At 43.3% G+C, this 12875-nt stretch overlaps 1 pseudogene; it reads left to right on the top strand.

The window, feature by feature from the left end:
- Positions 1-1040: 1040 nt before the first annotated feature.
- On the top strand, positions 1041-11016 carry LOC136476807 (phenylalanine--tRNA ligase beta subunit, cytoplasmic-like; annotated as a pseudogene).
- The last annotated feature ends 1859 nt before the right edge of the window (positions 11017-12875 follow it).

Consider the following 12875-nt stretch of genomic DNA (forward strand, 5'->3'; position numbering starts at 1 on the left):
GTATTTTCTGAATATAAACATGTGAATTGAGCAATAAAAGCCCTATCTTTCGCTAAAAACGGACTTGCTAGCGTCCGGACGTCAGATCCGGACGCTACCCGCATAGGGAGCGAACGAGCGCCTAGCACATCGGGCTCGCGAGGGAGCGCACCAATAGTGGTCCAACGCCGCTGGCCGCTTCTCACGCGCATTCCATATGCAACACATGTTCTACTTTTAAAACATTCAGATGCAATAGTTATAACATACAAAAGAAGACAGATGAAACACTTGAAACAAAGCGTCTAAAACACTTTCGAAAACTCTAGAAAAACATTTGAAAACCATTTCAAACACATGCAACATCTGGATGAAACACTTGCAAACATACGTATGAAAACACTTGAAACATATGCTTGCAACATGCATGTATATGCAACATTTGCAACATTCGTCTGGAACATATGAAACATTTGGAACATACACTTGAAACATAAGTGTATAGCTATTACAACATGTGCAATATCCCGATATACTTGTGCACTATCGACATACAACACTTGCAACATACCTCGGAAAATATCCAAAATACTTGAAACATACTATTGCAACATGCACTTTCAGCGTAGCATCTGCTTGCTGCTTGGACGAATAGAGGCTCGTCGACGCGAGCTTGACGCCGGCACGAAGCTCGAAGCCGCAGAATGGCGCGGAGGTCGCCGGTGTGGAGCTCGTCGACGGCACGGACCTTGGCAGGGGCAGGGGCAAGCGGATGGAGCATAGCCGCGACGGGAGGCGTAAGTCCAGGAGCGAGCTAGCGAGTGCTTAGCACGTCGGGCTCGCCGTGCGCGGCACGGGCAGGCGGCGGGGGCACGAGCGAGGGCAGGGTCCATCCCGCGAGTAGAGCGAGCGGGTGACACGGGGCGGGAGTGGCGTGGGCGAGTGCCGGATCCACCTGGATGGCGGACGCCACATAAGTAGGGTTTCCGCTTAAAAAAAGGGCAACGGAGCAAACCGACTGAGTTTAGATGGGTCGTTGGGCTTAGATGGGCTGACTATCGTGCGGCCTACTAACCGAGTTTCAGAAGCTGCCGTTGGATGGGAGCGGACGGTCGGATGCCCTGACTGCAGCAGGCCGACGTCGCCCCGGGCGAAGTGACGATTTCGTTCCCATCGAAGGCCTCCGAGACCATCTCCTCCGCCGCCGCAGCCGCGATGCCGACGGTGAGCGTCGGCCGGGACCGTCTCTTCGCCGCCCTCGGCCGGACCTACAGTAAGTTTGTATTCCTTTACTCAGTTCCTCCCCAAAACCCCAGCTCTCCCTTCCGCGACAACTCGTAACCCATCCTCCTGGCAACAGCACAGGAGGAGTTCAAGGCGCTCTGCTTCGAGTTCGGCATCGAGCTCGAGTGCTCGACGACGTGGTGAGCATCTCTCTTTGCCGTATCCCCTCCCATTCTCTGTGCTGAGAGTGGCGTTTTCTGAATTTTGAGTGTTTTGGGGTGCGTGTGCAGACGACGGAGAAGGCTATTATCAGGAAGGAGAAGCACCTCGAGGACGACGGCGAGGTGGACGACGATGACGAGGTCATCTACAAGATAGAGGTTGCCGCCAACAGTTCAGCAAATCTTGTTTTCGTCAATTGAATCGATGTTACTACAATACTAGGTAGGTATACAGGATTTTGGAAACCCGGTGAAAACTTGGAACAATGTATGCAAATATGATTTGCTATGTCTTGAAGGATTAGCAAGAGCTCTCCGTGTTTTCACGGGGACTGAAGGAAGCCCTGTATTCCAAGTTTCATCTATCCCTCGTGGTTCAATTCTTCAGATGCATGTTAAACCAGAGGTAAGTTCATGTTCTTTGGTCTCGCAGTGCATTTCAAATAATTTCGTAGAAGAAAAAGCTAGATTTCTTCAGTTTTCCTTCTCTAGGTTGTAGAGAAAATTGTACAGCAGCATTGTTTGGTGTATGTTATAACCTGGCGATGCTCTTGAACCAGTTGATTCTTTTTGGGATTTTGCATTGGATATGGAATGTTGTGTCTCCGGAGTAATGGAGAAATGATGTGTGAAACTGTCGTTTTTGAAGGAAAAAAAGAAGCAATACCCTACTGACATTTTCCATGCCATTAAATATGTATAGTTTTTTGGTGCATGCTCTTTGTAATGTTTTATTATTGTCATGAAAGCGATTATAGCTTGAAGCTGGCGCTAAATGTTAAGACATTAACATATTCATGATTTTGATATTTGAGCTCTCTGCACTGGGTACGCCTGTTATTACTAATTCTAAAAGCTATGTATTAATGGATTAGTGTTGTATTTGCTAATGTTGATGCTGATCGTATTCTCCAGAATGGTATTATTTATGTTCTTATTTTCTTCCAATGTAAGCCTTCATTTGCTGTTTTTTTTTCAGACTTCAAAAATTAGACCATACGTAGTTTGTGCTGTCCTAAGGGGGGTAACTTTTGATGAAGCAAGATACAACAGCTTCATTGATCTTCAAGACAAACTCCACCAAAATATCTGCCGGTATAGCTTATCTTATTGCTTTTTGCTTTTCATTGTATTGATATCAGGATCGTACTCAATACAATGATTAATTAACTCAGACTACTCCATGATGGATAACAGGAAGAGAACTCTTGTTGCTATTGGCACCCATGATCTGGACACTCTGCAAGGACCCTTCTCATATGAGGTAAAATTATCACAGTGCTGCAATAAGCTAATTTTGTAGCTCAATCTTGGGTATTATCTTATTCACCCTGCGTTCATGGCAATCTCTGTCATAGACTTGCACACTGTTCCTATGTTTATTGGCTATATATATACTATATAGTATACACAATAAAGCAAGCATCATGACTACATTATTGGCTAGTTCATTTCTGCAATGTTCCACATCTACACATATACACAAAATAGCAGATTAGCAGTACAGCACCTTAGGATGGAGTACCAGCAAGCAGGCAGAGTAGCAGAGGGGCAGCACAGCAAGCAATCAGACTAGCAGAGGGGCAGCAGCACAGCAAGCAAGGAGACGGCATTAGCACTGCAGATTGAGAGATAGGGGAGGAGGGAAAGGGCACACTCACAATCAGCGTAGTCATCACGTAGAAGGGTGGTGGCTTCACCACAGGAACGGTGTTGGACAAAGAATAGCACGCAGGAGACGAAGAATGGTGTGTGGGCGAGGAATTGCGGCATCGTGGGAGAAGGAAATCAGTGCTGACTCCGTTCTCTGTGTTTTTGGTGACGTCCAGACACACTTATGCTAACCTAACGGGCCAAATGGGCAGCCCAATAGCACACCTCTAAGCCCAGTTGAGCAGGCCCGTGAATAGGACAGCCAGCCACATGATCCAGCTCGGACGACTAGGTTTCTAGTCGAGCTAGTCGCCTCAGTAACCCTGATTGACCTCCAGAGGCCGACTAGGCCGATTAATCGCGACTAATCGTGATTAGTCGGATGACTTGTAAACAACTGCTACTCCCTATGCTTTCGAGTTTATATTTGTTCAGAATGCATGACAGCATGTATACATGAAAGTATTAACTAGTTTTTTCTCATAAAAGGGATAAGAAATTGTTATTTTAATAACCTTTTGACTCGGAAAAGTAATAACCATCGGTGTATACTGCAGTCTGAATATCCAAACCAACTGTTATAAAGAAACTATTATTTAGCTTCTAGCATGGAGGAACCTTAAACAGTTTTAACTTAAGATTTGTGGCATTATAACTAACTTACAGCTGAATAATTTATTTATGTTGGTCAATATTTTTGGTGGAGAAGATAGATTTCTTAGGAATTGGTTGACTATGTTATATTTTGTACCATGCATATATGAACAAGCCTCTTAAATATAACATTTTTTGTTGTTAACCAAAGATATAACCATTGCTGACATGTGGCTATATAAATGAACTTTGTATCATCCTTTATATCTGACATTTGATTTTTTTTTTCTCTCCCTAGGCTCTACCACCACATGAAATCAACTTTGTCCCATTAAAGCAGGTAAAAGTAATTTATTTAGTTCAATCAGATGATTTTTATGTTATATTACTTGTTGTTTTCTGATCATCATTACAATTTTTAGTAGGTTGCTGAGAAGGCAACATTTTTGGACTCACTGTTCTAACTTTTGTTAAACTGATGAAATTCTATAAAGTAAGTAGCTACATCAGAGTGTTTGTTGTGTCATTGTACACTAAATTGGGCCATGTATCAGGATGGAAACTGTTAATTTCTCAAGCTTGACGCTTAATATCATAGGTTCTAGATCTTAATATATTCTTTTAGGTGCTATGTTCCTTGTATATTTTTATTACTGACATCTCTTGCTTTGTGGCAGTCAGACATGAAACTGAAGAAGTTCTTGCATATAATTGAGAATTCTCCAGTGTACCCTGTTATCTATGATAGCAACAGGTAAAATAATGACATGCTCTTATCATTTCATTTGTTGACCTCTTTCTTTCAAGGCCTATGATCTTTTCGAAAAAGACTAATAATTACTAGAGAGGACAACAATAATTAAATCGAAAGATTTCTGTTGGCACAGCTCTCTAGAAATTTGTCCATCTAGTTAAACTTCAAAAAACATTGTTCATTTTTCAAGGAAAAGCTGTTCTCTTAAATATATTCATTTTACTGATAAAGTGGCCCATGTTTCGTCATGAGTGCCATCCTTTCTTTAACGTTTATGATATAGAAACTGTTAATACTGGTGTCGCTGCACAGCTGACATTGCAATACTTTGCAGGACTGTATTATCATTACCTCCTATCATCAATGGTGCACACTCAGCTATCACCCTTGCAACAAGGAATATCTTTATTGAATGTACAGCTACTGACCTTACCAAAGCAAATATAGTGCTGAATACAATGGTGGGTGATTTTATGCTGTATTTTAGATGGGAACATGTCCTCTAGTTTAAGAAGTTGAAACTTATTGTATTGATGCGCTTGTTACTTATATTTCTAGGTTACCATGTTCTCTGAGTATTGTGAGACTAAATTTGAAGTGGAACCTGTTGAAGTGGTACATTATGATGGCAGGAAAACAGTTTACCCTGATCTTTCATGTTACAAAATGGATGTTTCATTATAGGGACAATTGTCTGTTGGACATCCAAAGTGATGGTCCTTTGCTGACGGACACCTATTTTGGAGCATTTTGCTAGAAGACACTCTGGTTCGGTGAAATTAGGCCACAGGACACCACGGGCCGGTTGCAGCCGGTTGAGGAGAGGGAACAACGGTGAAATGACATTCTTGCCCTGCCGCTTTCTTCTTCCTCTCTCCCTTTTCTCTTTTTTTTGTTTCCATCCAAACCAGAAGTCAGCCTCATACCCGACAGGAGAAAAATCCAGAAGTCAGCCGTACGTGCCTGATCTTCAGCGGGGTTCGCGCCAGCCATAGGGCGGATTTGGCCGACCGGCGAGGACGACACCACACCACAGCTTCGTTCGGGAATTGGAATGGACCGGCCGGCGACGCAGCAACGCATGGAGGCCGCGAATAAATTCACCCACTGCAGGACGAAGATGCGCTGAATCAAGCCAGTTGGTCAGCAGGCCTCGCCGGCGCCACCACTCCCGAGCCCGGCTGGCCGCACGGCAAGGTCGACCCGGTGGCCGACGTGGAGACGCCGGGTCCGTGGAGGCACGAGCAGATGGCGCGCGACCTACGACCTGCGGGCGAGCACAAGCGGACAGCGGCGACCTGAGAGCGAGCGCGAGCGGACGCACAGTCGTAGGTACAAGTGGACAGAGCAGGCGAGAGCAAGTGACGCGAGCAATGCGGGCACGACTCGGTGGCGCCGCGGCGCCGCCGCGGAGTAGACACGAGCGGACGAGTGCCGCCACCGTCGACGGCAGCACGCAGAGGCAGTCGGGCTTCACGAGGAAGTAGCCCTCGGTGCGCAGGGCCGGGCGCTCGGAGTCCCCCACTACCGCATCCTCGCCGGCCGGTGCCGCGTGCGCCCACCCAGCCGTGAGTTCCGACGCCGCCGCCGGTGCGTGCTTTGCCAGTGAGACAAGGGAGGGAGAAAAAAGGTGCTCCTTCACTATATTTCAGCGACAGCGGGTGCGGGAGGCGGAGAGGGTGGCGGGGACAGGAAACAGGAAAAAAAAAAGAGAAAGGGAGAGAGAGAGGAAGAAGAAAGCGGCAGGGGCAAGAATGTTATTTCATCACTATTCTCTCTCCTCAACCGGCTGCAACTAGTCCACGGTGTCCTGTGGCCTAATTTCACCGAACCAGAGTGTCATCTGGCAAAATGCTCCAAAGTGGATGTCCGCCAGCAAAGGGTCATCACTTTGGATGTCCAACGGACAATTATCCCTTCATTATATGACATTCTTGGGCCTATTGGCATCTCCCAGGACGAGAAACAGGTACCTGCAAGTTCCTGAAAGTTTTAGCAAGGATGTTTTCAATCTGAATTAACAACTGTGCATCTGAAACTGTAGGTTGTCTGTCTTTTGAATAAAATGCAACTGCAAGCTGAAAGTCACTCATTGAAGGGGGAGCCTCGCATTTCAGTGTCTGTTCCTCCAACAAGAAGTGATATTCTGCATGCCCGTGATTTGTTGGAGGTATATTTGCTATTATCTAGCTGTTTCAACTGTTTTTGTAGGTATTTGTTTGCTGTCATTGTTAACTGGTTTAATTTGTGTTTGGCTTCTACAAAGGACGTTGCTATAGCTTATGGATTCAACAATGTGCCAAAATCAAAGCCCAAGTGTATGACAATAGGAGGAAGGCAACCATTAAACAGGTTCTCAGATAAAATTCGTGCTGAGGTACTTTAGGTATTCGTTGTCTTTGTGGCATCTTGCTGATATTTGATGTCTTTGTGTTTCTTTTTCTTGTGTTTTTAACTTTTTATCTGTTAATCAGTTGATCTTTACTGAAAAATCCTTTGTGGCCAGGTTGCAAGAGCTGGTTATATGGAGGTGCTCACATTTATCTTGTTTTCACACGAAGAAAACTTTGACATGTTAAACAGAGCAGATGACAAAAGTAAAGCAGTCATTATCGCAAACCCTCGCACTTCTGAATTTGAGGTAAATTTTCCCCGATTTTATCGTCAACCACCCCAGTACTTGGTGCAGCCATCAGTCAGCTCTCCTATGTGCTCTCAATTAACTATAGTGCGAACAATAGTGTAAATTTTTGGTTGATTGATGCCTTTCTTGCAAAACCAAAAAAAGTTAATTCATAAACTAATTGCAGGATAATCATCTTTGCTGCGTTTATTTACTGATGCATCTTGCTGGTGTATCATGATTCTGTGTTTTCTGTTATTCTGTGACTTCTAGGTGCAATTAGCCGTACATTCTTGTAATCCTATTATTTAACTTTTGATTGTTCCTCATCTGACTTCTCAGCCTTATCTTTCATTTTAGTTCTGCATGTTCTACACAGGCAACTAGGGACAAGCATAATTGACCAAACCTGAGAAACAGAACCGAACTAACCCAGACCGAATCCGAAATGACAGGAACTGATTTTCTTTTTTTGTCTCTAATTCGGCCTCAAGAACTAACTAACTGAATTAAGTCCCGGTTTATTCGGTCTTAACCCGGTAACTGAAGAACCTGAAAAAAAAACAGCACTGCACATAGAAGCTGAGTAATACATTTGTCCTAGCCCAATAACCCTTCCCAACCCTCTCTATATAAGAGATATCTCACTCTGATTCCTCACCACCTGCCCCCAATCCGTCCACTTCCTCCTGGTCACCCACAACACCCCACCTGTCCTCTCTAGCATCGTGGCACATAGCGATGAGTCAGAGGCGCCTGCATGGCTACGCCCCCCTCCTCCTCCTGACTCGACCACTCGGTAGTGCCTCAGCGGGTGTGGTCTGCCTTCTCCTGCCTGTGGCCCGCGCCTTCTCTCACATATGTAGAGCTGTTGATAGGCGGCTGACCAGGGAGATGAGGTTGCCCTCCGAGCTGCAGCGACGGTTGGCGACCTCCTCCCCAGTCCCCGAGGACCAAGCCAGTGATCACGTCTAGCTGCCGCTGGCTGAGGCAGCCACCCGATGTCAAACCTAGCTGACGGCAACGGTTCCTCCCTGCTGAAGGCAGATGATTTATGCTTCATCCTTTGTTGATCTGTGTTTCATCATGCTCATTTGTGTTCACTTACAAAATCTACCATTGTATTACATAGGTGATTTTGTGATTTATTTTTCGATGTGTATTGCTAGCTTGGTTAGTTCAGTCATGGCCGAGACCAAACCGAACTAACCGAGACCAAATTTGCTACATCTTGATAATTTTTAGGAACCAATCAGTACCCAGTTTTTTATACCTGAAATTTGAGGAAAACCGATGAACCGAACCCATTGATTTGGTCTGACCGAATGCCCACCTACTGACAACTCATTTTCTCTCCATATTTGATTGCCAAGGAAATAAACATTGTTCTACAATGTCATTCATTTGCTATAATCATTCTTTTACTTGTTATCTTGTTGGTTTGTTATAATCATTTTTTTCCTTGTTACCTTGCAGGTTGTTAGAACTAGTCTGATGTCGTGTTTATTGAAAACACTGAAACATAATATAGACCATCCAAGACCTATAAAGGTACTTTTTGAAAAGAAGCAATATTTATATTTGCTATATAAGTCCAAAGGGCTATTAAGGAGAAGAAAGAGTGCTATCTGCTTGTATCATGACAGTAGTGTGGACAACATAGAGAAGTACAAGGGTGCAAAGAAGACTGCAAAGTGAGCTGTAAGTGTGGCAAAGGGTAGAGCGTATGAGGATCTTTACCAACGTTTGAGTACGAAGGAAGGAGAGAAGGACATTTATAGGATGGCTAGGGTTCGTGAGAGAAAGACAAGGGACTTCAACCAAGTTAAGTGCATTAAGGATGAAATGGAGCATCTCTTGGTGAATGAGGATGAGATCCGACATCGATGGCAAGAGTATTTTGACAAATTGTTCAATGGTGAGAATATAGACATAACCTTTCAGTTGGATGACTCTTTTGATGACACCAATAGGCGCTTTGTGCGGAGAATCCAAGAATCTGAGGTCAGAAGCGTTGAAAAGGATGAAAAGAGGTAAGGCGATGGGACCGGATGGTATCCCAATCGAGGTGTGGAGATGCCTCGGGACATAGCTATAGTATGGCTAACCAAGTTGTTTAACCATATTTTTCGATCGAACAAGATACCTGATGAGTGGAGGAGAAGTATATTGGTACCGATCTACAAGAATAAAGGGGATATTCAAAGTTGTACTAATTACCGGAGAATTAAGTTGATTAGCCATACTATGAAGCTATGGGAGAGAGTTATCGAGCATCGCTTGAGAGCAATAACGCGGGTCTCTATAAACCAATTTGGTTTCATGCCCGGAAGGTCAACCATGGAAGCCATTTTCTTAATAAGATAAATTATGGAGCGGTATAGGGAGAAGAAGGACCTACACATGGTTTTTATTGACTTGGAGAAGGCTTATGATAAAATACCAAGGGATGTTATGTGGTGGGCTTTGGACAAACATAAAGTCCCAACGAAGTACGTCGGGCTCATTAAGGACATGTACAACAATGTTGTGACTAGAGTTCGAACAAGTGATGGAGACACGGATGACTTCTCGATTAGGATAGGACTACATCAAGGGTCAGCTTTGAGCCTTATTTGTTTGTCTTAGTGATGGATGAGGTCACAAGGGACATATAAGGGGACATCCCTTGGTGTATGCTTTTCGCGGACGATGTAGTGCTAGTTGATGAAAGCCGGACAGGAGTGAATCAGAAACTGGAGTTATGACGGGAGACTTTGGAGTCCAAAGGTTTTAGACTCAGTAGAACTAAAACTGAGTATATGAGATGTGACTTCGGCACTACTACTCGGGAGGAGGAAGATATTAGTTTGGAAGGTCAAGTAGTACCTAGGAAGGATACCTTTCGATATTTAGGATCAATGCTACAGAGAGACGGGGATATTGATGAAGATGTTAGCCATAGAATCAAAGCAGGGTGGATGAAGTGGCGACAAGCATCTGGTGTCCTATGTGACAAAAGGGTACCATAAAAGCTAAAAGGCAAGTTTTATAGGACGGCGATTAGACTTGTTATGTTGTATGGTGCAGAATGTTGGCCTACGAAAAGACGACATATTCAACAGATAAGTGTCGCGTAAATGCGTATGTTGCGTTGGATTTGTGGTCATACAAGAAGGGATCAAGTTCAGAACGACGATATATGTGATAGATTAGGGGTAGCACCAATTGAAGAAAAGCTTGTCCAACACCGGTTGAGATGGTTTGGACATGTCCAACGGAGACCTCCAAAGGCACCGGTGCGTAGTGGAATCCTAAGCCAGGATAGTAACGTGAAGAGAGGCAGAGGAAGACCGAAGTTGACTTGGGTAGAGGCAATAAAAGGAGACTTGAAAGGATGGAATATACCCAAAGACTTAGCCTTAGATAGGAGTGCTTGGAAGACAGCTATTCACGTGCCTGAACCTTGATTGCTTCTGCTGGGTTTCAACTCTAGGCTACCCCAACTTGTTTGGGACTTAAAGGCTTTGTTGTTGTTGTTGTTGTTGTTATATAAGTGATAAGGATATTGTCTATGGAATGTTGTGTCACACATAAAACGCCAACCAAATAAAGAAGAAGCCAGGAAAAAAAAACTTCAAATTTCTCTTGCTGTCAGCAGTGTCATTTTGCCTATTGTTTTCCTTTCCCTTCCAACTTAATTGTGATTGCATGATAATACTCTCCTTCAAATTCTACATTTCAACCATAGTATAAGCCCATTTAGGATTTCTTGATCAAACCTTTTAAACATAGACAATGAATATCTAAGAAATCAAGTAGATTGGGTAACATAAGTTTTATGTTGCTAGATTAGTTAAAAAATACTTTTATAATATATAGCTCTTTCTATTTGGAACAACATGTTATTTAGAATATTACCTGCCAAAACATCTGTATAGGCATGTATTTACACAGCTTCTATGTAGGCCTATGCTAACTTGATTAAATTGTCCAGGAAATTATGGGATTGGTGGATAGTATTGTCAAAGTTGTCAGAGCTCCGCATGTCAACTTTGGCGAGAATTACTATGTACCTACAGATGTAAGAGTAACTTCATAAATTGTCTTGTCTTTTGCTGTTGTCAACATTTATATACTGATTTCATTTCTTTAGGAACCTGAGTTCTTCCCGAAAAGACAATGTAAAATTGTTACAAGTGATGGCAAGCAAGTTGGCTACTTAGGAATTGTCCATGCTGAGGTACTTACTCTGCCTCGCTTTTGAATGCTGTTATAACCTGTGTGCTGCTTAAGTACCAGTAGTTTAGCTGCCATAGGAATGAAGATTTCTGAGGATAAAATGAATAAAGTTAGCACCATATTAGGTAGCACAATCTTATACGCTTGAATTATGAGCTACTCCAATTCCATAGGTGATCTATACTAAGAGTAAGAGATGTACTGGCAGAAATAAGAACTTAGGAACACAAATGATATTATCCGAGAACAAGAAAATCATAACATGGATACACGTGATTTGTTTTGCCAAATTTATAGCACTATTCCTTGAGTTCTGCTAGTGCTTGCAGGTGCTAAGGAAATTTGGCATTCCGGATCCCTGCACTTTCGCTGAGATGGACCTCGAAGCACTGTTGTAATGCGCGTCAACCTGAAACAAAGAAATGCTTGAAGCTGATGCCTGCCACATATCGGTTTTGTTCAGTAAAAATGCATGGGGTACCAGCAAGAAGTGCATATTACCCAAGCTGGAATGTCTCAGTGTGCTTCTCAATTGCACTGGCGCCTTGTTTAGATTACCTCCAAATTCTAAGTTTTTTCACTCTCTCTCCATCACATCAATTTTTGGATGCATGTATAGAGCATTAAATGTAGATAAAAAAATAACTAATTGCACAGTTTGGTTGTAAATCACGAGACGAATCTTTTGAGCCTAGTTAGTTTATAATCAGACAAAATTTGTTAAATACAAATGAAACGTGCTACGGTGTCCAGATTGCAAAATTTTGCAATCTAAACGAGGCCTGGATTTTGCTATGGGAAAGAAGGTACGACGATACGGTACATACCCTGCCTAAAATTTGTTAGGGCCTTTCAATCAAAGGTGTACCTTATATCCTTTGGTAAACCATCGGGCGTCCAAAAGTTATTTCTGCAACTCTTTGCACCTCTACATGAGATGAGCATGATGTAAAGCAGCCTCAGAATATTAGACTTGCAACATCTCCTTGTTGAAACACATTGGGCAAGGTTCCAATGAAAACCATCTCTTGTGATCGTGAATGACATCAAAATTTGGTATTGTGTGTTTACATTGCAACTTTTGACGAATCCATGAGTCCATGGCATTTCATCTGCCCTTTACTCTGAAACCAAGCCTGTCAGAATGTGAGGAGCATTTCTGTTTCTGGCACTGACCCTGAATTGTGCGAATCCTCAACGGCAGTGGTGGGTGACTGACGACTGCGGAGCAACTCAGGCCCCGTTTAATTTCAACCCAAAAACCAAAAATTTTCAAGATTCCCCGTCACATTGAATCTTGCGGCACATGCATGAAGTACTAAATGTAGACAAAAAAAAAAACTAACTACACAGTTGGCCGAGAAATCGTGAGACGAATCTTTTAAGCCTAAATAGTCCATAATTGGATAATTTTTGTCAAATACAAACGAAAGTGCTACAGTAGCTAAAAGCCAAAAAATTTCGGAACTAAACGGGGCCTCAGAGAAACCACAAACCAACCAGTTGCAGAAACAATAGTGCTTTGTTGGGTATCGTTTTCAGCTGGAGCACTCACTCACGTTTCCAAAGCGATCATGTATACCCTCCCCTCCCCAAAATTAGGACA

Source organism: Miscanthus floridulus, chromosome 8 (genome assembly GCF_019320115.1).
Source record: "Miscanthus floridulus cultivar M001 chromosome 8, ASM1932011v1, whole genome shotgun sequence".
Classification (NCBI taxonomy): domain Eukaryota; kingdom Viridiplantae; phylum Streptophyta; class Magnoliopsida; order Poales; family Poaceae; genus Miscanthus; species Miscanthus floridulus.